The 25,876-nt window shown below is 38.4% G+C and overlaps 1 pseudogene; it reads left to right on the plus strand.

Moving 5' to 3' along the window:
- Positions 1-25,876, plus strand: part of LOC107179814 — a 50,227-nt pseudogene that overhangs the window by 3,570 nt on the left and 20,781 nt on the right.

The following is a 25,876-nucleotide window of genomic DNA, read 5'->3' on the forward strand; positions in this document are numbered from 1 at the left end:
TCTTAGTAGACAACTCTGCCCTGTAATCATGGTACTGTAATCATGGTACTGCTAATGCCATACATCTGATAATCACAAAATATAGGATTAAGGCATAAGCACTGTGGTTCAATAGGTCAAGATTATGTATGTTACCAGAAATGTTCATCGATACTTCAGTTTAGGCTGATTTATAGTGTTATTCGAGTCTTCTATATCTGATTTTCCATCCACTTGCTCTGTCAGCTACTGATAAACAAGTATTAATATTTCTAATGATATTTGTGCATTTGTCTATTTCTCCCTTCAATTTTTTGCCTCACATATGTTGATGTTTTGTTTTAGGTACAAATGCACTTGCGATTATTCTGTCTTCTTGACAAAGTGTCATTATAAAATGTCCTTTATCCCTGGAAATATTTACATTTACTATTCTAATGTTGACTTTATCTGATATTACTATTGTCACTTGCACTCTCTTATAAAAAGTATTTGTATGGCATACCTTTTTTCATCCTTTTACTTTTAGACTGTTTCTTTATATTTAAAGTGTGTCTTATAAATACCATTTAGTTGGGTTGTGCTTTTTTTTTTATCCAATCTGACAGTTTTCCTTTTTACTTGAGGTATTTAGCCAATTTAAATTTTATGTAATGATCACTTTGTTTGGGTATAAATGTGTCTGGGATAACTAATGTATGTGTCGCCTTGGCTTGACCACGATATCCAGATAACTAGTCTAGTCATCAGTCTAGTATATGTACTGACAACACAAGCACTAGACCTCAGTCTAGGTGTCTCCGTAGAGGTATTTTTTTAATGAGATTAGCATTTAAGTCAGTAAATTTTGAATAAAGCAGATTACTTTCTATAATGAGAATGGGCCTCATCCAATCAATTGAAGGCCTTAGGAGAAAAAAACAAAACAAAACAAAACAAAAACTGAGGTCTCCTGAAGAAGAGGGAACTGTGCCCCAGACTGCCTTTGGATTCAAGCTGCCATAGCAACTCCTCTGAGTCTCTAGACTGCCAGCCAGCTGTGCAGACTTTGGACATCCCAGGCCCTATAGTCATGTGAGCCACTTTCTTAGAACAAACCTCTCTCTTTCTCTCCCACCCCCCTCTTTTTTCTCTCCCTCTTTCTCTCCATATATGTGCATACTCTATTTCATCTCTTCTTTGTGCCTTCTTTACTCTTTTTTTGTATTTTTAAAATTAATTGCATATTTTTTCCTATACCATTTTTTGAATATTTATTTACTTATTTATTTTGAATGAGAGAGAAAGAGAGCGGGCAAGGGACAGAGAGAAGGAGATAGAGAATCCGAAGCAGGCAGTGTGGAGCCCAACGTGGGGCTCCATCGAACTCATGAACCCTGAGATCATGACCTGAGCCAAAACCAAGGGTCAGTTGCTTAACTGACCGAGCCACCCAGGCACCCCTTTCCTACCATTTTATTACAATTTTCAACTTATGTGCTCTCCCTCTTTTTTTTTCTATTTAAATTCTTGGTGTAGGGTTACAATACAAAGACTTAACTTATCATAGACTACCATTAAATAATCTTAAAGTTGGGGTGCCTGGATGGATCAGTCGGTTAAGTGTCTGACTTCAGCTCAGGTCATGATCTCGTAGTCTGTGAGTTCGAGCCCCACGTCAAGCTCTGTGCTGACAGCTCAGAGCCTGGAGACTGCTTCAGATTCTGTGTCTCCCTTTCTCTCTTAACCCTCCCCCACTCACACTCTCTCTCTCAAAAATAAATAAACATTAAGAAATTAAAAAATAATAATAATAATTTTAAACTAATAATGTGTAATGCCTTTACAGTCATATACTTTCATTTCCCTCATCCACTATTATAGCCATATATTTTATTTGTATACATGTATGCTTGTTATGAACTCCACAGTAAAATGTTATTTTTGCACTAATTATTTCTTTAAAAATATTTTAAGCTATTAATTTTTAAATTAATTTTTTAATGTTTAAAAATACATCTTTGCTTCTGGGGTGCTTGGGTGACTCAGTTGGTTGAGTGTTGGACTTTGGATCAGGTTATGATCTCAGTCCGTGGGTTCGAGCCCTGCATCGGGTTCTGCACTGACAGCCCAGAGCCTGCTTGGGATTCTCGCTCTCCTCTTATCTATCCCTGTCCTGCTCTCACCCCCTCTTTCTTTCTCAAAATAAATAAATGAATAAACTTTAAAAGTAGGTATTATTTTATGATGAAGAAACTGAAGTTGAGACTGCTTAAGAGGCCTGACCACAGTAACACAGCCCATGAAACCAGGATTCAAATGCTGGTCTTCTCATTTAGTTAAGAGTCTATGCCTTTTTTCTTTTCTTTTCGTTCTTCTTTTCTCTTCTCTTCTCTTCTCTTTTCTTTTTCTTTTTCTTTTTCTTTTTTTTTTTAACCCTAGTGTTTAAAAGCATGAACTTCTGGAGCCAGACTACATAGGTTCAAATCCTAGCACCAAGCCTTATTGGTTAGCCTTGAGCAAGTTACTCCAGGCCTCTGTGACTCTGTTTTCCTATCTATAAAATGAGAGAACAGATTCTACCTGTAAGATTATCATGCGAACTAAGTGAAAAAATAAATATAAATGTTTAGGACAGTGCCTGGCAAATAACAAGTGCTCTGTGTTTACTATAGTTATTTTTAATATTATTGTTACTACATCAGATTATCTTATCTTTGTGAGATGCTTTACCATACATAATCTAATGTTCTCTTTTCAACAGTCAACTAGAATGGGGAAGACAGACATTTTTATTGCCATTAGTATACAAATGCAAGCCAAAGGGGATACATTTTGCAGAAGGGCTCAGAATTCAAATATAAATCACTGTTGCTGGGTTCTGTCGCTCTCCATTGCATTTGGGGGGTAACAAATTTGCAGAGCATAGCAACATAATGATCTTACTTAATCCTGTTGTCCTGTCATCTTGACTTTTGAATGATAGTTTTGATTAATAAAATTTTTAGATAGGTCTTTTTATTTCTTTTTAACATTTCAAAGGATTAATTTCATTGTCTTCTGATATGTAATTTCCTATGACAATTCTGCAGTTATTTGTATTCTGTAACTTTTCAATTTTCTCTTTCTTCCTCTGGCTGGTTTTAAGATGTTCTCTTTATTATTCATTTTAAACAATGTGATTGCAATGCACTTTTTTGTGATTCTTCTTTGCTTTACCTACTTGAGGTTCATTGGGATTCTTTGAATTTTGTTCTTGTGTTATAGTTTTCATCAAATTTGAAAAATTGAGGCCATTATGTTTTCAAATATATTTTTCCTGCTCTTCAGACTTCTTGATATTTTCCCACAGATCACTGAAGCTGTATTTTTTTTTTAATTTTTACATCTTTTTTTCTCCATCCTTCATTGTTGATACATCATATTGCTTTTGTTACAATACAAAATGTATAATGTTTTGTACATTATATTTCTTTTTATTGTTTTCAAGTATGTAGTCTTTTCTGTTACAACCTCTAAATCTGTGATTAAGCCATCTAAAAATTTTCATTTTAGATAGGGCATTTTTTTATCTCTAGAGCTATATTTGAAATTTTTTATATATCTTTCATATCTCCTTTCATCATATTATTTTCCTTTAAATTCTTAAGTACATAGAACATATTTATAATTGCTGTTTGGAAGTCTTTGCTAATTCCATCATCTTTGTCACTTAAATACCATACCTATTGAAAGATTTTTTTTCATTTTTTACTGATCATATTTTCTTAGTTCTTTGCATATCTAGAAATTTTTGTTAGTATTGTAGACACTGTATTTTTTTTACATTGTTGAATGCTTGATAAAATCATATTTCCTTAAAAAGTGTTGGGCATTGTTCTAGAAGGTGGTTATTTAAATATCGTTTTGGTCTTTTGAAGCTTGCTATTAATCACATTTTAGAATTCAGGTTAGCCCATGACTAAGGTAAGACCATCTGGAGTTTACTGAATTCCTTTTATATTCAATCAGGTTTCTCTATTCTGCAGAATAGAAATTTAATTTCCAATTATGTATAAACTCTGGAAATAGATTAACTCACATTTCCTCAGTAATTATTCTTTTTTTAGAAGCTTTGCTTTACCTGGTTTCATGCCCTATGCATGTGCAAAATGGTATCAATCCAAAGATTCAATGAGATGTCTTCGTACATTTCTGGAGCTATTTCTCTGCATAGTTTGTTCCTTTACAGCACTCATCCCTGAAAATTCTAGCTGCCTCAAAGTCCTTTAATTCCTATACTTGTCTATTTAACTCAGCAAGACTATTGGTTTCCTCTTTGTGCTACTTCCAAGAAGAAATCTGGGAAAATAAAACGATAAGGTTAACCTTTTTTTCCCCTTTTCTGAGAGCACAGTCTTGAACTGGCATTTGTCTCCTGTCTTAAAAGAGTTGTTACTTAGTCAATACTACCCAAAGCAATCTACATCTTCAAAGCAATCCCTATCAAAATAACACAGTATTCTTCACAGAGCTAGAAAACAATCCTAATTTGCATGGAACCCCGGCAATTGCACTACTAGGTATTTATCCAAGGGATATAGGTGTGTTGTTTTGAAGGGGCACATGCACTATGATGTTTATAGCAATGCTATGGACAATAGCCAAAATACAGAAAAAGCTCCAATGTCCATCGACAGATGAATGGATAAAGATGTGGTGTATGTATACAATGGAGTATTACTTGGCAATCAAAAAAAATGAAATCTTGCCATTTGCAACTAAGTGGATAGGACTAGAGGATATTATGCTAAGCAAAATTAGTCAGAGAAAGATAAATATCTTTTTTTTTTTAATTTTTTTTTTAACGTTTATTTTACTTTTGAGACAGAGACAGAGCATGAACGGGGGAGGGTCAGAGAGAGGGAGACACAGAATTGGAAGCAGGCTCCAGGCTCTGAGCCATCAGCCCAGAGCCCGACGCGGGGCTTGAACTCACGGACCGTGAGATCGTGACCTGGGCTGAAGTCGGACGCTTAACTGACTGAGACACCCAGGCGCCCCGAAAGATAAATATCTTAAGACCTTACTCATGTGGAATTTAAGATATGAAATAGATGAGCATAAGGGAAGGGAAGCAAAAATAATATAAAAACAAGGAGGGGAACAAAACATAAGAGACTCTTAAATACAGAGAACAAACTGAGGGTTGCTGGAGGGGTCGTGGTGGGGAGATGGGCTAAATGGGTAAGGGGCATTAAGGAGGAAACTGGTTGGGATGAGCACTGGGTGTTATACATAGGGGATGAATCACTGGAATCTACTCTTAAAATCATTATTGCACTGTATGCTAATTTGGATATAAATAAGTAAGTTATTACTTATAGTGCCCAGTTTTTTAGTCATTTTTGATAAAAGTACAAACCCTTATACTCCATAATAACAAGAAGTAAAATTCCAAATAACTTTTTTTTTAATATTTATTTATTTTTGAGACAGAGACAGCATGAACAGGGGAGGGTCAGAAAGAGAGGGAGACACAGAATCTGAAACAGGCTCCAGGCCCTGAGCTGTCAGCACAGAGCCTGACGCGGGGCTCAAACTCACAGACTGCGAGATCATGACCTGAGCCAAAGTCGGATGCTTAACCGACTGAGCCACCCAGGTGCCCCTCCAAATAACTTTTAAGACAGGATTCACACAGCCATGTATGTATTTCAAAACCTCAGGCTTTTTCCTCATCTCAAGGAAGACAACAATATTTTCTGAGTCAGCACATCAGTGATGACTCAAGATTTACTTCAACATATGATACTTTAGGTCTGAATTTAAACACCATATGTGTTAATTCCATAATGGCATAGGAAAAAAAAAAATCTTTTCACTTCTTGCAACATCCACCACTAAATCCTGGCCTGGCAGTTTTACATGCTAATCTTCACTCCTTTGAAGGATTTTAATACCAAATCAAAAAGAGTGGTAGTGAGTGGCTTTCTCCATGCATATCAATTCTAAACAATGTCAGCTTCTCTAAAATTGCATGGAACCTAGGATCTCTGAAGAAGTCTTTTATATTTCACTGCAGGTGACACCTCTCTGGTTTTATGTAAGTTTTCTTTGCTCAGTAATTTCTTTTTGCAGAATCAAAAATGGGCAACTATCAAATCAATACAGCAAAATATTCAAGAACCAAGATGGATGCAAGGTAATGTAATCTTTTTACATTCAGTACAGCTGCTGAAAAATGCTGAGTGATGTGGCATTTCATGCTCTGTGAATCTAACTCATAGTGCCTTTTATATCCCACCACTCTGCCAGCCTGTGATGAACCTGACTGTCCTCCAGAATTTGACTGCTCTTCACTAGGACGAGAAAGAGGATATCTGGAAATATAGAAATGTCAGGTAAGTCCACTATGCGTACTTTAAGAAGGTAAACAGCCAGGGTGAAGATCTTGTACAGAATTCTCAAGGGAGGATGAAAAATCCAGAAAGAAAAAAAAAAGGAACAGCACTAATAATTAATAGCAATACTAAAGTAAGTAGGAATATCAAAACCGTTATGAAGAACCAAAGGGAAAACATGAAAGGAAGCTCTCTATCTATATATTTACAATATGTTAATAGATGAGAGCTCAATATTAAAAGCTGTCAATTTTTACCATATTAGTTTGCAAATTCCATTCATTCATAATTTAAATACAAACAATGTGTTTATTAACTTGAAACTAGGATTTAAAACTTCATATGGCATAATAATGGTTTAAGAATATCCAAAATAAACCTAAAATAAGTGAACAAAGGCAGAAGATTTGCGCTAACAGATAATATTTATTATAATTATGTAGGAATTAAAGCAATGTGGTATTAATGCAGGAATAAACAAATAGATCAATAGAATAAAAAAAGACAAGGGAAAAGAATGTATATAGAATTGATATGTAAAGTGCTAGTATTACATATCAATGGGCCTTTCCATCTTTTGACTAATTTTTCAACAAATACCTTGGGAACACTACGTGTTCTGTATGGAATAAAATATTAGATCCTTATAACACGTCACACAAAAATAAATGCTAAATGAAGATCTTCTTGTAGGTCAGTTTCCCCAGGAAACAACTCCAAAATTTATATGCCAATGGGTCACTGGGGAGTGTTCATGGGAGTGAGCAAAACAGAATCAGACAAAAGGAGAAGTTAAACTTTATAATTCAGTTGCAACAGGTTTCAGCTGACCGCATAGGGAGCTTTGGACATAGGAAGGCTCTTCAGAGACATCCTGAACTGAAAAGCAGTCTGCCCCCAGGAAGAGGAGGAAACTTCTGAGGCGCAGCACCCTTTGGCCTATGGAAGGATCCAGCTATGAAACCTCATCAGGCAAAACTCCCAGTAGCTTGAGAAATAAGTGTCATGTTTTTTAAGGCGAGATCTGAGAAGTAAAGTGTAGCATTCACTATAGTCTAGTCCTTGCACTGCTCAGTTCTAATTGCTTTGTACACACTCACCCAGTTGGGAAGAACTCCTTTAGGATTCTTGTTGGTCTCTTTTTTGGGGGACACTGCTAAGACAGCCCTCCTAGCTGTAACTAGTGTAATTGCCAAACAGTTATCTCCCTCTTCTGTTGCTGAGTGAGTTGAGAAGACCCTGGACCCTGGTGCCTTTACCCAGCCTATACCAAAGGAGTCATCAAACCATCTTGGTCTTGTCATGAGAAAGAATTTAAGGAAAGACAGGCAACACAGGGGACAAGCAACATAAGCATGAAAGTTTATTAAGGCAAAAATACACTCTTGAGATGCGAGAGCAGGTGAGCTCAAGAGAGAAAAAGAGCTACAACCCTGGGGTTTGGGTTTTTATCTTTTGTCCATAATTTTTAAGTAGGGGATAGAATATTCACTACTTGGGGTGGGGAAACAGGGTTTTGTGCCTTCCTTATTTGGTTAGGGGTTTCCTGCCATGGCACCTGCCATCTTGGGTCTGTCTGCTTTGATCTGGCTTTTTGTGGAATGCTGCCCAGATAGGTCTCTGACTTCCCTAATAGTTGGCCATGACCTCCTCCTTGCTGGCTTCCAGGTATCCTTTTTGAACCTAGCTAATTGCCTACTCTAATTCTAGTACTCATTCTTTATTCCCTTCACTCTCAGCTAGCATCACCTGGTGGAGTAATCTAGACCTTCATTTCCCAGGGTTCTGTGCCAAGGGCAATCATGCCCTCTTCAGACTGTGGCTTTTGCATGCTTACTCTGATAGTTAGGGTCAATCAAACTCTGTCAGAATGATGACTCTTTTCTTTGTCTACTAATCTTGTGGCATAAGGAGCCCAAAATGATTAGGTGATAGCCATAGCCATAGCTTAATGTTTAATGTTCTTTTGCTGTATCCTCTGGTGGAAGTATTATCCTTTTGGAAAATAAGATCTTTAGCATGAAGAGTCTAAAACTTCAGGAACCAAAAATCCAAATTTTCCAAGTGGGCCTAGTGGAAGAAAGGCATTGGGACCATGCGTACTTCCACTCCTTAATTCCTAGACCGCGTATTTTTCCCTATTAAATATATAGTACCAGGGGCACCTGGGTGGCTCCATCAGTTAAGCATCTGACTTCAGGTCAGGTCATGATCTCACAATTCGTGAGTTTGCACCCCGCGTCGGGCTCTGTGCTGGCTGCTGCCTGGAGCCTGCTTCAGCTTCTGTGTCTCCCTCTCTCTCTCTGCCCCTCCCCCACTCACGCTGTCCCTCTCTCTCAAAAATAAATAAACATCAAAAAGATTTTTTTAAGTATATAGCACCATATTCTATTCACTGATTTAGTTAATATACTATGTCCTGGAGGATCATGCCCATTCTTAAATGATAACATCTTTACGCTGGCTTATCTGTTATACTTTCTAAAAGCTATATTATCCCTTCATCTGGCTGTAAGCTTCTGGGTAGTATAGTATGTGATAGGACCACTGGATCTTATGGTTACATGCCTACTGCTGTACCTCCTTTGCTATAAAATTAGTCCCTTAGTTTGAAGCAATTGTAATCCCTGGCAGTGGTTGAAACAGTCTGTAAGTCTTTCAGTAATGGTGCTTGAAGTCCTATAAGCAAGAAAGGCAAAACAACTCAATTCCCTTTAAAAGGAACCACTACGCCTTCAGGATGGAAAAGGTCTAATATAATCAACCTATTACAAAATCTGCTTGGTTTCCTAGAAAGATGGTACCACATTGAGAGCTCATCTTTTGTTGATTTCCACTATTGACAAGTTGGACACTTGAAAGCAATCATAGTTAAATCAACCTGGGTAGGTGAGAGTCCATATTTTTGGGCGTATGGTTATTATCTACCCCTATGATAATGATAACTCCAGTTTTGTATCCATTGTGCTAGCTCTCAGGTATGGCCTAACAACAACAAAAAAAAGGTTAATTTCAACTGACTACATCTTTCCACTTGGTTGTCTAGTGACTATTACATGAGGGACATTCTTTGGTGGTCATAATGATACGATACAAATATTATAACACTCTCATTCGTTATACAATTGTTTCCATCTTTCTTCCAAGGCTTGAGCACCTGACCTGTAATTATTTTAGGATCATATCATCTTCTTTGCTATCAAGGAGCCCAATCTTACCATCAGCCGTGGTCTAGAAAGGACAGTTTCCATTGGGCTTCTCAATATTACTTTGGCCCCTCCTATAAGTTCATTCTTTATTGCTTTAATAAAGGAGTATACACTGGACCCTACTATAGAACATAGTTGCTGATAGGTTTCCAGCTATATGCATTATTTTTCCAACCTTGTATAGTACATTCTCTCTAGCACACTCACTTCTCTTTCTTTTAATCTGGTCTTCCACTCTCCGCAACGGCTCTGGCATTTCTGCTTCACATGATGTGATACCTCACGTTTTCCAAGTTTTTAAGTCATCCTAGTATCTGAAACTGTGTTCCCTTCTTGGTGGGTGCTGAGCCAAAATACACAACCAAGCCAAAGAACAGGAAAAGGAAGGGTTTTACTTGCAACAAATAAAGGGGAACAGCAGGTATCTTTCCCAAAGGAGCATCTCCCCAAACAACAAAATTGGGCAAGTTTTAAGCTAAGGGCTGATGCATATTCATGAAGAAGTTTGTGCATAAGGGAATATAGTAGGGAATTGGGACATAAGTCATGTTACGGTGGCTGAGTCCAGGTCAGAGTCATGAGGGCTGGCAAAAGTCACCATCCTCAATTCTCTGGCTCCAGTTGGTAGGGTATCTGAGTTCTCAAAATGATTTAGATTCTGCAAAGATAATTCATGAATATGCATCAGGTCAATCTTCACTTTTAAATATGATTAGGTTATTTCCTGGACTGATAGTAGCTGTTTGCTCTTATATTCTTTCATAAGATGACTGGGAGCCCAAAATGACTTTCCCTATGTTAAGAAAGCTATGCCTGTCTTCTTTTTTGGGGGGTCCCTAACTCTTTCTGCTTTTAACCTAAACAGCCTGTTAGTACTGACTCCTGAGGCCCTTGTCAGAGTGTTAAAGTTTTATCGTGGATAACTGGTCCCATATCACTAAAGACTCCCTTATCCAACTTTGTATTCCAACTCCTTTAATCTAGAACTCTCAGGATATTATAGTCCAAAACACACTCCCCATCTCCTGTAAGAATATATTTGGTTTGAGGCTGCCTGGGTGGCTCCGTCAGTTAAGTGTGCAAGTCTTGGTTTCACCTCAGGCCATGATCTCACGGTTTGTGGGGTCGAGCCCCATGTTGGGCTCTGTGCTGTCAGCTCTGTGCAGAGCCTGCTTAGGATTATCTCTCCTCTTTCTCTTCCCCTCCCCTGCTCACACTCTCTGTCTCTTTCAAAAGAAAGAAAAAGAAAGAAAGAAAGAAAGAAAGAAAGAAAGAAAGAAAGAAAGAAAGAAAACGAATAAATTGGGTAGATCCTGTAGCTCTTCTGAGGTGTAGCCCTGTTCTCCCCTTAGCAGGCTCAGTACTTCCCTTGACTAGGTTCTCCTACAACTTAACCCTAGTAACTGATAAGATGTTCAAAGGGTGGGGAACCAGAGAGATTTTAAGGAGGGCAACTGTTCTCACACAGTGAAGAGGACTCTGCATAATCTTAATATAAACAAGGAGCACTAGACTCTCAGCAAGGAGTGGGTCACTTATTCAGGCTTAGAACATTTAGGAGAATATGGGAATTCAAGATTTTTGAATGCATTAACTCAAATCTTGGAATCTTACTCTTCAAATGCTACCCTGAACTTGGTGTAGTAGACTTCCCAGCACTGAGAATTCAGTTTCTTTGGAATTCCACTATCATGAAACCAGCAGCATAAGACCAGCATTTTCTGCCCTCCAGCTGCAAAAGCTGAATGTCTTATATGCTGCCAAGGACATCCTTTGGTTATCACAAAGCCTGAACTGATGATTAAAAGTCTTCAGCTTTTCTTTTCTTTTTCTAATTTATCAATAGTCCTCAGCAACAGCCATCTATCGTGATTTTTTTAAAATTAACATTTGATAAGCAGAGCCTGGAGGGTATGTGTGATGTTGAGCAACCCTTCAACAAAAGACTACAAAGAAAAATGAAATAGAGAAGTTTATTATTCACAGGTCCTAGAGGAGGTATTCAGCATAGGGGAGGTCAAGACAGGGGGCAGGCAGAAAGACCCTGGTGGCAGAATCTGGGCACATGGCTTTCTTAGGGCCTGCTAGTGGAGTGCTTTGGGGTTCCTGGGCTAAAGGTAGATTCACTAATTCAAACCAAAAAGAGCAGGAGTTTGGTAAGCTTCATAGGGGTCTTATCTAAGGGCCACAAAGGGGAAAAGCCCTAGGCAGGAGGAAAGAATGCTTATCACAAAGGACAGCTGTGTAGCCAAATCACAAATTTACATTATGTGTGACTCTGGCTATTATCTAGAGCATGAGTTCACAGCAGGTGCTGGTGTCAGTTCAAGTTCAAAGCCCCTGCAGGCTGCTTGGCTAACACAAAACAGATGCCAGAGCAGCAACATTATGGAGCAGTTTAGCTAAACTCAACACCATCCAAGTTCAATATCCTTATAAATCCATACTGCTTCTCCTGAACCTCTCAATCACTTGAGATGTTGTACTCACCAGTGTATTTTCTTCCAGCCTCAGTGAAAGTTTTAAAAGTCACTGAGCTACCCCATGCCAGGGTTTATCATTATTTCATCTATGGCCTAATTTGCCATAGCCAGCCAGGTGGTAGATGATTCAGCTCCAAAACCCATTTTTGAATGTTTTGTAGCACTGTTTCTTGGGCCAATTGTCCCAGGTTGTCTCTAGAAAACAGACTCTGAGAGGGAGATGGGCATGAAGCTGCTTTATTGGTAAGTAATTTGGGTAAAGGAGGAAAGGAAGCAAACTTGGGCAGAGAGAGAAGCTAAATGGTAACGCATTGCAACAGAGACCTTAATCAATCCCATGGAGAGACTGCAAGTTGGACTATCCCTTCAGAGAAGTCCCAAACTGAATCCAGGAGCCCAGCTTTTGTCCTTCCGCAGGAACTTGTAATTGAACACAGGGCTATCTCTGAAGAGGGAGCTGAATCTTGAACAAAACAGGTCTCTTTGTCTAATTTGAGCGACACACTATGTTGCCAGCTTTCAGAAGACAATGCTTGAAATAGACTCTGGGCCACGCACCAGAGCACCCACTACAGCCCTAAACCTGTGAATCTAATAAAATTTTCCCTGCTGCTCATTTTGTGTCCACCTTTTATTCTTTAAAGTGGTGAGACAACAAATCTCGGATATTGAGGTAAAAATTCCAGCAACATTTCTACATAAAAAATAGTTAAAAGACTTTAAAATGGACTGGAAGAACATATTATAAATTCCTGAAAATTATTATCTTTGAGAGTAAAATGATTATAATGGGTCTGGGAAGGAAAACAGGACTTCAGCTTTATCTCTGGGTATTTTTTTATGTAAAAAGTCAAAAGTAACATTGCAAAATTTTTCTTTTAAAATTCTGTGTTACTTCTCTGTATATTTAAGTTAAAATAAAAGGAGCCTAAGTGAGAAAGCTATCCTGAGTCATCATTTACATATGGTGGGCTTTACTACTCCAAATTTCAGAAGCTGCAGGTGGTATATAATGGTTCTCAGTGTAATTTCACCAGGACAGAACTTCCAACTGGCATCGCTGTCAGTTTAACAACCAAGTGTCTAATATTTTGATTAGTTTTATGTAACCCAAGACACAGTATTCTTTACTTCAATCAACTAAAATAAAATGTAAGCTTGACTGTATGTCAGAGGCACCTTTGATAACCTCTGGCTGTGGCTACAGTCTGAGGGTTAGGAATTGGCCACACAAAGCACTGGGCAGGTTTCTCAGAACAATGCCCATGGGAGTGGGGAAGTGCGTGTGTGTGTGTGTGTGTGTGTGTGTGTGTGTGCAGAGGCTGGGCTCAGCTGGGAGAGGCCTGCAGTGGTTGTAGGAGCTCCAGATAAGAGAAGACAAGCTGCCTTAGAGCCATCACACTGGCTCCGAAATGCTTCTCAACATTTCCCACTAAGTTTTGCTCTTCAATCCTTTCAGGGTATGCAGACGTGATGATGCTATACCCTGGTTTGCTTCCTCTTGACAGGCCAAGTTCAAAGTCCAGCCTGAAATACAATCAGCTCTCTGCAGCTAACCCTCAATAAATTGAATCTGCCCAGAACTCTGTGGCCCTTTCGATTGGTCAGATATCAAAAACAATTCATATCATTCAACACTATAGCAAATGTATCTCAAAGATTCAACAACTACTCATGAAGGATGAAGGACTCCTTTAAATAAATTTCTGCATATGGACCCTATTTCTTCATGTGGACCCTGCATATGTGAAATATATGCCCATCAAATACATTTCAAGAAAAAATCATTTTGCAATTTTTGTTGACCAAAGAATAAAATAAAAATACATAAAAGTACATGAAATGAACAAGAGATCACCAATGCTACATTAGCCCAAAGCTCAGAATCCTGGCACATTTTTTAGAACCCTGATATTTTAGTTATATTACGAACCTTAATGAGAATAAATGATTCTCATCAGGATTTTTAAGACTCAGAGCACAGTCCCAGGACGCCATCAAGAATGCTACTGACCTAAAGTTTATTGATCTGGACTTTATTTTCAGATTGAGGCTAAAATTGAATCTGGGGAGGGAAAGTTTAAGCAAACTATCTTTTATTTCATTTATTTCCTTCCAATGTTGAACTCTTAAAGTCATGGAAATCAATTGTTCCCTTACTTCTTAGTGCATTATAGCTTCACACTATGAAGTCATCTTAAAGGGACCTGAGAAAATCACGTACCTTGAATAGTACGTCAAAAGAATCACATAGCTCTGCAGAGGGGATGGAATGGTGAGAAACCATTATCAAGACTTCTATTGATTCAGTGTTCTTGTTCTTCTGGTGCATGTGATTACCCTTAGACAGACAGCCCAGCATTATGATTTCCCTGCACACAGACATACTCTGGGAATAGAAAACAAAACAATAATGAGAGGTCAAACTGTCAAACTACTTTGAACCACATAAAACCAAACTTAATAAATGTTGCTCAGAAGATGCACATGAATAATCATTAGAGCTGTTTCATGTCTGCCCTTCTCTGACAACTCAGGCCTCTGTCAAGATCCTTCTTTATCAAGAATTGTTCCACTGAATGCTTCTAAAACTATTTCACAAATAATCTAAGCATTATACTCTGACTTGATAATCAAGCTACTATCAGCATCAGAGAGTAGATATCATAAACTAGGTGAATAATCCTACCAGAAGTCTTTCTACTCAAAGAAAGACCAATCACATATTTATATATTCAACAAACAACAATCAGACAAGCCTGAAAAATGTTAAGTGTTCTTCTCCCTCATTACACAGGTAGCCGAAGTGTAATTTTTTTTAAATGGCATAGCCTTAGGTAAGTGATCGCCAGCAATATAATTAATATAATTAATCAAAATGAAATATATAAGAATTGACAGTCTTTTTTGCTAGACTCAGAAGTAATAATAAATAATTTGAGTAAGCTGAGGGCTCATGACTACTTTCTTGTGCCCCCAGCTTACAAAAGAAACTAAGCAGATTATTGTTTTATGAAATTTGTAATGCTGTGAAAACCTGAATTTCATAGAAATGACATTGACCAAAATAATACAGTGACCTTCGAACAGTAATATACTCTTTTCAAATCATGTCATAGTCATGGTTGTAAATTTTTATCGATCTTCAGAAGCATTTCCACTCAACTGCACTTCTGAACAGTGTTACATGCTTGCAGGATGGCTCAGTGAGGCAGAGGATGGAGAATATAATAAAGAACAATTTGGTTCATCATGGGATGAGACATTTTACATGCGTCTACATCAGACAAAGTGACTATAAGCCTATGGAGGTCATTGGGAAAATCACAGAAAAACTAACAGAGTTTTCAATCCATCTAAACAAAGTTTTACCCTTTTGTTTTTATAAATTTGCAAGGAATGACAAAGATTAATTTACTTGAATAGAAATTCATTTAATTCAGCTTCTTATATCATCCTATGCAGCAACATCCACCTAGGCATTAGCAGAAAGAGGCATAGCACAGGATCAAGCCTATAGAGAAGCCATGATCTGAAAGAACTGTAGCAATTAATGAGTGGTATAGCCAATATTTTTTGTTGGACTAGAGCAGACATGATCCTACCCCCCAAAGTATTTACCATATTTTTTTCTTGATACAAGCAGACATTAATCAAATAATCACATTATGAATATATGTAAAAAACTGTGATGAGGACTATGTAGGAAATGTACATGGAGCTATGAGAGCTTTAGCAAGATGATCTGGCTTAGTCAGCAATGTCAGAGAGAGACTTCCTTAGGAAATGACCTTTGATCTGAGATCTGAAGAATTTCTCAGAATTGGCTAGGGGCAAAATAAAGAGGTAAAATGTCATGTGCAAAGGCCCAGAGGCAGGTAGGAGTACAGTGTATTTGAGGACGTAGGAAAGATCCCGAGTTCAGTTTTGAATATATGAAATGGAAATGCCTATAAAACAAGAAGGTGGTTAGATATACACATAGGTCATGATCCTGAAACTGTATTTATGTACAACACCTGTGGAATGCCACACTAACATAAATAACACCAACTTGCCCCTAGATGGTTGTGAATACACAGAGACCCAGAAGATAGTGCAAAACATTTTTTAAGCTTTTATATCTGTGGTCCTCTCTCTAGGCATAGAGTGTTCTCTAATGGGTACCCAGGAAGATTTGATCTTTTAGGCGTCCCTCTTTTTCACCTCCATTGGATCCCAGCTCCACTCTGAAGAGACAGTAAGTATTCTACTTTCAAAGCATCCACTTAGGAAGGTGACAGGACCTTACTGAGCAGAGCTAGAACTTCCTAGTAATGGGGCTTTAGGAGGGTGCCTCAGAGTAGGAGATCTGTAAGATAAACAAATGTCTCTATTTCAATATTGACTAATTTTCATAGTAGGACTTCAACATACATTTCTGCTAACAAAATATCTAAGCAAATAGAATTTAACATGAGGACACTGTAAATTTTATTTATACTAAACTGTAGAGGCCACTTTTAGGCAGAAGGCTTGAGCAATGGAAACCAGATTAAGGTAAAAGGGCCTAGAGTGACCACCAGGCCAAATGCAAACAGGCTTATGAAGCCACCAGCCTCAAAATAGCCACAGACCCTAGCTGACCAATGGGCGACTTCCAACTGGGCACAGGGACCAAAAAAGGAAAATTCCATGCATTCCCCTACCTCCTCACTCCCCACCTTAACTATAGCCCCCCACCTACCACCTCCTGGTAGACAGTCTCTCCTCTACTGTCCTGCCCATTGCTCCCTTGTAGTGTATTCAAGCTTCTATCTCCTGTGTTCTTAGGCGAGCCCTTTCACTGCTTGCACCCCTGGTCTCCACCAAGTCAGGTCGCCCCCACATAACCACCCTTGAGGAACTTCTGAAGATTTTGCCTGCAGTCCAGGTAAGGTTAAACTCCTCCGGTGGGCTTTGCTGAGCTGGCGTTAAAGATAGCTCTTCTCAGAACATGAGGACGTGCCAACACCAGGCTTGTACAAGTGCTTACAGAAGGTGCTTTCTCTTCCTTAATTCTAAAAAGACTGTTCTTAGGAGGTAGAATTTTAGACCTGTCCAGTGATTAAGTGGAAATAAAAGGAAAGAGGAAAAATCCCTGATAAAGGGCTAAGGTCAGTGCTCTTATCATTGCTGGTACTCATATGTGATGATACCTCTGAGCTTTACAAAGTCAGTGAAGATCCTAGTGGTGACTGCGTGTCAAACGGGCAAACAACTGTCTCCTCCACTATAAGGTAGCTTCTCTGAGGAAGTAAAGACTGGAGGTGTCTTGGCCTAAAACAGAACAAAGTTGGGCATGCCAACACCTACAAGCTTCTCAGAATAATACAAAATCAGAGCACAACTACCAGCCATCACCAGAAACCAGCAGAAATCTTGGCCACTGGACTCTGGAAGGAGGGTGCCAATTTCACATGATGGGAGAAGGGGGCTCCTGCAGAGCCTGCTAACCTGCCAAAGTTAAAAGGATGTTTTCCATGAATATTCCAGGGGCTCCACAAATGTATTTCAAATCTGAGGGCCTCATATCTCAGCTAATTGTTCCCAAACAGACTTCTCAGAAACCTCTGAGGAATCAAGTCTTTCCCTTTAGTCCAAGAGCAGAGTAACATGGCTTCCCATCCTCCCAGCTGCCCCTGTGTTCCCAGGCTTCCAGCCTCCTGTGCCAGGCGGCCTTGGCTTCTCCTCATTCACCTCTGGTAGAAACCAGGAAGTTTCCTCGTGGAAGTCAGTACATCCATGGGTGAAGGCAGAGTTACCATAGCAATTTGGTCACTGGAGTGACTTCAGACTCCTGTCAGTTCAAATGCTGCTTCCCTACTCTCTATAGGTTTCCCTCCAAACCCATTCAACATGTTGTTTTTATCAGCTAGATTGTGTGCTTCCTGAGGGTTGAAACCAAATTATTTGTTTTCATAGCTTCTGGCAACTTGTAAGAGGTTTAAAAAATAATTTTCTAGTTCAATCTTACTTCAGCATTTTTCTGGAAGGATATATAAAGAGTGGTTAACATGTGCTTTAAAGAGAGGTTCCAGAAGTCAGTATGTGAAAGGACAGCGAAGAGAGAATTTCACTTTTCATTCTACAGTTCCAATACTGTTAGAATTGTTCTTTGCCATTAAGGATATATAAATGTTTTTAGAATAATATGCTCACTTTTAGTTTCTATTTATTTGGTGCATTCTACCTATGTTGTAAGATGCAAGGGAAAAATAATGGGTTTTGAGAGTTTCAGTAAAGTTAGTGACTAGTCTTTGGCATGAGAGAAAAATGCTTTTCCAGAGGATCAAGATGCCTCTCCCTCTTTCAAGGCAGATACTTCTGATTAATCATGACATCCTTTCCTGTTCCCAACCCAGCATACCTGGCAGTTCTTACGAATTGACTGGAGGTAACTTGGGATACGAAACATATACACCCTCTGAATGGATAATTTAATGCACTGACAGTTCTCTTTGAATGGCAACTTAACACTAACGTATCTAAGTTAAAAGCTGGAGAAATAGGACCCAACGAGGACAGAAGGCAAAAAAGGGAGGCACAAAACATAGTGAAATATGATGGCATCAAACTATAAGGCTATAATCAGATAAAAACTATCCATATAAAAAGAAAACGTTTTTCCAAAGATGATGACTTTAGCTTTTCTGGATGGATGCCTCCATGCTTTGGGGCATTCCTGTGGGGGGTTGACCAAACACTTGTCACCACAGCAGATAGCTGCCTACCATGTCAGATCCTCCCACTGCTTTCTGTAAAAAGACTCTGTCCAAAAGGGCAGCATTTCATATTTCCCATTGTCATTTATCAAACTATGTGTGGTAGTCTCAACAGAGACATCACAGGGTGTGAATAAAAAATAATCTTTTCACTGTGTTCTGTTAATCCCATGATGACTGAGGGCAGATAAATGCTTTGGAAGAAAAATGGCTGCTCCTGGGGGCTTCGGCTCTCTTTGGGAGTGGAGCAATTCATCCACTCACTGAAATAAGGCACTCCAAAGTCCGCTGGAAATAGTAGAGGAAAATCACATTGCAATCCAATTCCAGTTCGAAGGAAAATAGAGAATTTGTTTGAGAGGTCATAAATGCACGACCTGCTCCAGCCAACTGATGTAACCAGGACAACCAAGGTAAGGTTCTTATATGCTCTTCAGCCTCTGATCACCTGCTATGTGACCCAAACAGTTCTTGTTATTGAGGGAGAAAAATATCCAATAGATTCAAGCTCATAAATTCAAATATTCATCTATTATGCACCTACTATGTGCCAGACACTGTGCTGAATGTTAGTCATGGCCCTTGCACCCAAAGTGTTTGCACCCTCAGAGCCAAGATATTTACACACTCAGTAAATAGAGAACAGTGAAAAAGAGCAGAGGGCTAAGTGTCAGAGCAAAGGAAAGACTACATAGGAAGCCAGAGTCAGAAGAGATTATTGTGAAACAAGCAGTTAAAGAATCTTCATGGACAAGGTAAATCTTAAAGATACTGTATTAATCAGGGTTCTCTAAGGAAGCAGAACCAGTGGGGTATTTTATATACTTTATATAAAATTTTTATTTATTTATTTATTTATTTATTTATTAACAAATAGAGAGAGAGGTTATGAGCGATTGGCTCACATAATTATGGAGGCTGAGAAGTCCCATGATCTTCTGTCTGCAAGCCAGAGACCCAGGAAAACCAGTGGTATAAGTCAGTCAGAACCCGAAAGCCCTGAGAACCAGAGGAGCTGATGGTTTAAATCCCAGCCTGAGAGTCAGACAAGATGAGATGAGATGTCCCAGCTCAAGCAATGAGATCAGAGAAAAGGGGCTAATACCTCCTTCTTCTGCCATTTATTCTATTCAGGCCTTCAGTGGACTGGATGATGCCCACCCACAATGGGCAGAGCAATCTATTTTGCCAAATTCACTGATTCAATTGGTAATCTCATCCAGAAACACCCTCACAGACCTGCCCAGAAATAACGTCTACTCTGGGCCTCAGTGGCCAGTCACGTTAGTGCATAAAATGAACTATCACACATAATGAGTGAGTAGGTGTAGAAGAGAAGGAATGCATTACAGCTAGAGAAGTAGCTTGAGCAGGGCATGGAAGTAAACACAAACAAGCATTGTGGGTCTAAGGAAGGAATGAGCCTGGTCAGACAAAGCTTCAGAAGGGGAATTTAGGGACTAAGATGGCAGAGGAAGAATGAAGTTGTATTATTTTATTTATTTATTTTAAGGGAGAGAGAGAGAGAGCAGGGGAGGGGCAGAGAGAGAGAGAGAGAGAGGGAGGGAGAAAGAGAATCCCAAGCAGGCTCCACGTTGTCAGTACAGAGCCTGATGTGGGCTCGAACTCAAGAACAGTGAGATCATGACTTAAGCTGAAATCAAGATCTGGATGCTTAACCGACAGCCACCCAGGTGCCCCTGGAGCTGTATTATTAAATCACTTGATAATGAAGCAACATCAGTGAAAATGGTGACATTGGAAACTAACACAACTTAAGATGAGAATGATTTAGCAACTTTTTGCTCCAGCTAGTCTGTGTTGAATATCAGCTGCCGGCCTGGGTCAATCAATCTACCATGCCATGTAATCCTTACAGGAAGTCACTGAAGTTGGTTCCATATTTTCAAATTAAAAACATGTGGCTCAAGGAGATTAAATAATTTTACCAAAGTTACACAATTAATGGGCATGTCTATGTGATATTGAAGCCCATGTCTTTTGCACCCTGAATCTTCTAGGTGCTATAGAGCTAATCTAAAAAAGCTCATGCAGACAGCATTAAGGGATTCATGCTCATCTATTACGCCCACTGTGGAAACCAACATGTTGTCCATAAATACTTGATACCTGGTTTGAGATTGTCTCCTTAACAATACCTACCCTGTTCATTCATTCCACAGATAAGAGGTTCTTGTCATGTGCCAGGCACTACTGTATGCTCTGGGACAGAGCCATGACCAATGCAGTGCTCTCTCACTCTCTTCATACACCTTCTTGTGGGGAATAAATGAATACTGGGGCAAAATCCAGAAAGAATTTCTTGACATGGAATTTAATGAATGGGGTGCAAATACTTACGTTGAAATTTTGTCATGTTACCCATGCTAACAGAAGCATAAATAAATATAGACAACCATAAATAAAATATGGTTATCGATATATGAAGTAATAAATAATAATTTAAATTTCTAAGATATTATTAAAATGTAGCCTTTAGTTAATAGAAATGCCATTGTCCTTTTCTTCTCTGGGCTTCTTGTGCTTTGTATCCTTTAACAATGTACTTTTCAGGGGCACCTGGATGGCTCAGTCGGTTTAACATCTGATTTGGGCTCAGGACATGATCTCGTGGTTCACGAGTTCGAGCCCCATGTCGGGCTCTGTGCTGACAGCTCAGAGCTTGAAGCCTGCTTCAGATTGTGTGTCTCCCTCTCTCTCTTCCTCTCCACTGCTTGTGCTCAGTCTCTCTCTCTCTCTGTCTCTCTCTGTCTCTCCCTCAAAAATAAATGAAAACATTTTAAAATTTTTGAAAAAAAAAACATAAAAAACAATGTACTTTTCAGTGTGTAGAATCAGACCCTTCCTTTGGGTTAGGAGAGAAATCCAAATCTCAAAGACCTTGCAGGCTCAGACTACACCTTCATAAGGTAGAGACTTTACCACAACAACCTTTCACTGAATTCAGCTCTTTGTTCCAGCAACCGCCCAGGTGACTGCAGTGTGAGGTTCAAGGTGAGGCAGCTCCTTCACCCTTCACTGTGTGTCCTCCCAAGTGCCTGGTGGCAGTTTTCTTCTCAAATGCTTTCTCCTCTCTACCTCAGTGTTGTGGGCAACAGGGGAACAGGGCCTTTTACTTTCACTGTGCCTTTTAAGAAGAAAAGAATGTTTTTTGACTGACTGTTCCTCAAATAGCTTTCTCCATTACCTTAGAAAGCTATAATTCTATTTGTTTTCCCCCAAACCCTGTCATCTCTCCCTCCCCACACCCCCGCTCCCACATCATCTATGAAATAGGATTCTGGCTTTTTGGAAATGCTGACACTTCAAATGACTATAGTCAGCAATCTATTTGATTCATCCAACTAAAGTCAAAAGAACTACTGGGATAAGTCATGGTCAATAGTGATTTTTGCCTATTTTTTCCATAAATTAATTTCTTATAATTCTGTAGCTTAAAAATATACACCAGGCACTTTTCAAATAAAAGCTTGGAAATAATTTCAAATGCTTAGAAGGTAAGTTTTTAAAAACGAAAAGTGAACTAAATGATTTTTAACAAGAACTGATCTTAATTCATATTGCAAATCATTTTTTTTTACCATATGGATTAGCAACAAATATTTTGTTTATTCAGCACTGTGCAAACCAGAATGTGAAAATTTCCTCATAAAATATGAAATTCTTACATTCTCACCTTATGTCTATCTTGCCTATGGCTTGTGCTGAGTTAATATTTAAAATATATAGCATTTACTATTAATAAGTAATTTTATAATAATAGTTTATAATTCAATAATAGTTATTATCTGTAATATAATATTCAAAAATATATTTCTGCCCAGGGCAGAAATAGTAGAAAAGTTCTATGGGACACTTAGAAATAGACAAAATTAAAACTCAGAACCCAGGGACACCTGGGTGGCTCAGTCAGTTAAGCATCTGACTCTCCATTTCAGCTCAGGTCATGATGTCACAGTCATAGGATCAAGCCCTGTGTCAGGCTTAGCACAGGGTCTGCTTGAGATTTCTCTCTCTCTCCTTCTTTCTCTGCCCCCTCCTCGTTCATGCTAGCACTCTCTCTCTCATTCTCTTCCAAAACAAATAAATAAACTAAAAAAACAAACAACAAAAACTCAGAACCCAAAGTTGTTTCCTCCCATGGTAACTCTCCCACCATTATGGTCTTTCTAAGAAGGAAGAGATAAGAAATACCCCTGGGATAGAAAAAGTAGCACAGATTTTGGAGTAACAGTTGACACCTGCATGCATGTCAAGATCAGAAGACTTTGTTAGCTTAAGTGCAGGCCTTAATTTCCTCCAGGTATAAAATTGCCTTGTTATGCTTCAAAATTTCAGCCATCAGTAACTACCTTATAAGTTGAGAGGGTTAAGTTGGAAGGATGCATTTGAAAATATTACTTATTAAAGCTCTTTTTTTTTAACTCCTGCAAATTCCATTTCCATTTAAATGGAACCAGAAGCAGACAAATTGCTTTCATGATGCTCTTCCTATTTGTGTTTCTATGGAAATGGATTCTTGATTAGGAAGGGGAAAGCTAAAATCAAAAGTTGTAAGCAGGCAGAGCATAACCAGGGTGTTTTATGGAGCAGTTCACCAGATTTCATCCAGTCCAAGGTAATATCATATTAAAGTAGCCCAAACTTACAGAAATAAACACTCACGTCCTCACCTTACCTCGCCCAGAGCTATTTCACCTCTCATATTTTCCTGACCACATCTTAACAACATCAAACCCCACAGCCTTGATTTACAGGTCCTCAATATCTGGCACAGTGCCCTTTGTTGGGTCTTGCTTTTAAATATATCTCTCTTAACTAGCTCTCAAATATGATGCTTGCCCTAAAGTATATGTCCAAGGGCCATGGACATTTTGGGATATTATTGAGAGAATTCAGTCTAAAAAGAAAAAATTAAGTAAGTAAAAAATGAAGCTAAATTTCAAAGCATAAATAATAATTAAGTATCACTTTCACCTTTCTATCCCAACCATTTCTTAATAACTCACATTTAAATTAAAAATAAGTTAGATTTATACTGTCTCTATTCTGTGAAGAACTGTCATTAAAAAAACAAAACTTGGGGCGCCTGGGTGGCTCAGTCGGTTGGGCATCCGGCTTCGGCTCAGGTCATGATCTCACGGTCCATGAGTTCAAGCCCCGCGTTGGGCTCTGTGCTGACAGCTCAGAGCCTGGAGCCTGTTTCAGATTCTGTGTCTCCCTCTCTCTCTGCCCCTCCCCTGTTCATGCTCTGTCTCTCTCTGTCTCAAAAATAAATAAACGTTAAAAAAAAAAAACTTATTTGTAAAAACTTCCATTACATAAACCATGCCTGTCAGCTGCTATCAATTTCCACACCCTTTTGACTTCTAAATGGCTAAGATTTTGGCAAAAGTGCTAATATAGTCTCTTTTATGACAGGAATTTTGCAACTGTGGCAGCACAGGAACAAATTACACACTTATTTTCTGCAAATGTTCAATGCTAAGAAAAGGTACCTGATACATATTCATGAAACAAAACTAGAAAAGTCTTAGTCTAAAATAAGTTCACATAATTACATAAAATATTAAACAATAATTAAACCAAAACGAAATAATTTATATCAAAATCTATTGTGAAACTTGATTGCAATGTTGGTATTATTCTCTTAACTTTGTTGTTTGACATGAAAGATATGTTACCTCCAAACTTCTGGATCAGCATAAGAATGAGTTTATACGTTAGTGTAGATTACCTAAAATCTCCAAAATCTCTCTGATTTCCTCAGTTCCAAACACATTACTAGTATTCCATGCCAGAAATTAAAAGGCTAACAATTAGGAAGAATTGAGTAATTGGTTACACAGAACTGAGAATTGCTTTTAAGTGTATCATGACTATAAAGTAATAATATTACAATGTTGCTCAGTGTGATAGTCAAGTCCAAAGAAAAAAAAGAGAAACAAAAGAGAAAGAAGGGGAGAGGGAGGGCAGGAGGGAGGGAGAAGAGGAGAAGGAAAGAAAGGATATCAAGGAGAAGAAAGGCATGCAAAACCTGAAGAAAGAAGGAAAGAAAGGAAAGAAAGAAGGTAAGAAATTTGGAGACCATTGAGCCAATAATTATTTTGGAATGGAAAAAAATGAAAGTAACAGAAGTCAACACTGATCAATTCTCTTCTCATGTATTGGCCATAAGAATAATGTTATTTAACATTACCAGAGAGCCAGATGCAAATAAGCCCGAAGGTACAGACAAGAAAAGGTTGAGAGAGAGGGAGAGGAGAAAAACTCCAACAACACATCAGTGTCTCTTCAAGATATACTGGTCACTTGTGTTTCTGCAGATAGGCAAACAAAAGGCCTATACACCAGGTCTGTTGAGATAAAGTCTTCTTGAATAATGGGCATAGAATAAGATGAATGCTATGGACAAAAAAAATAAGAAGAAAAGCCAATATATGCCACAAAAACATAACCACATTAACATTTGGGACTACTCATCCAACTATAAATTTTGAGTTATTTGTTAAAACAAAATTGCAATTGAACCTTGAACAATGAGGGGGTTAGGGACACTGACACCCCCCTCACACACACACAGTCAAGGATCTACATTTAAGTGTATAACTTTTAACTCCCCCAAAACTAATAGCCTACTTCTGACTGAAAGTTTTACTGGTAACATAAACAGTCACATTAACACATATCTCATATGTTATGCATATATACACTGTACTCTTACAAGAAAGTAAGCCAAAGAAAAGCAAATGTCATTAAGAAAATCATAAGGAACACACACAAAAGAAAATCATAAGGAATAGAAAAAACATTTACAGTACTATACTGTATTCATCAAAAAAAAAATCTGTGTATAAGTAGATCCACGCAGTTCAAACCTGTGTTATTCAAGGGTCAACTGTATAACAAATACATGTAATGCCCATTCATTTTGCATCTCAGCCATTGGGGGAAATGAATACTCAGCAGACCAAAAGAGCAATAGTTAACTCGCAAAAACTCTTCTGAAATCCACTATACAACTTTCCTGGAAGGGCAACAATTTCTTAATCTTATGATTTTTTAAGTTTCTCAATATG

The sequence above is a fragment of the Panthera tigris genome, chromosome B1, assembly GCF_018350195.1.
Source record: "Panthera tigris isolate Pti1 chromosome B1, P.tigris_Pti1_mat1.1, whole genome shotgun sequence".
Lineage (NCBI taxonomy): Eukaryota > Metazoa > Chordata > Mammalia > Carnivora > Felidae > Panthera > Panthera tigris.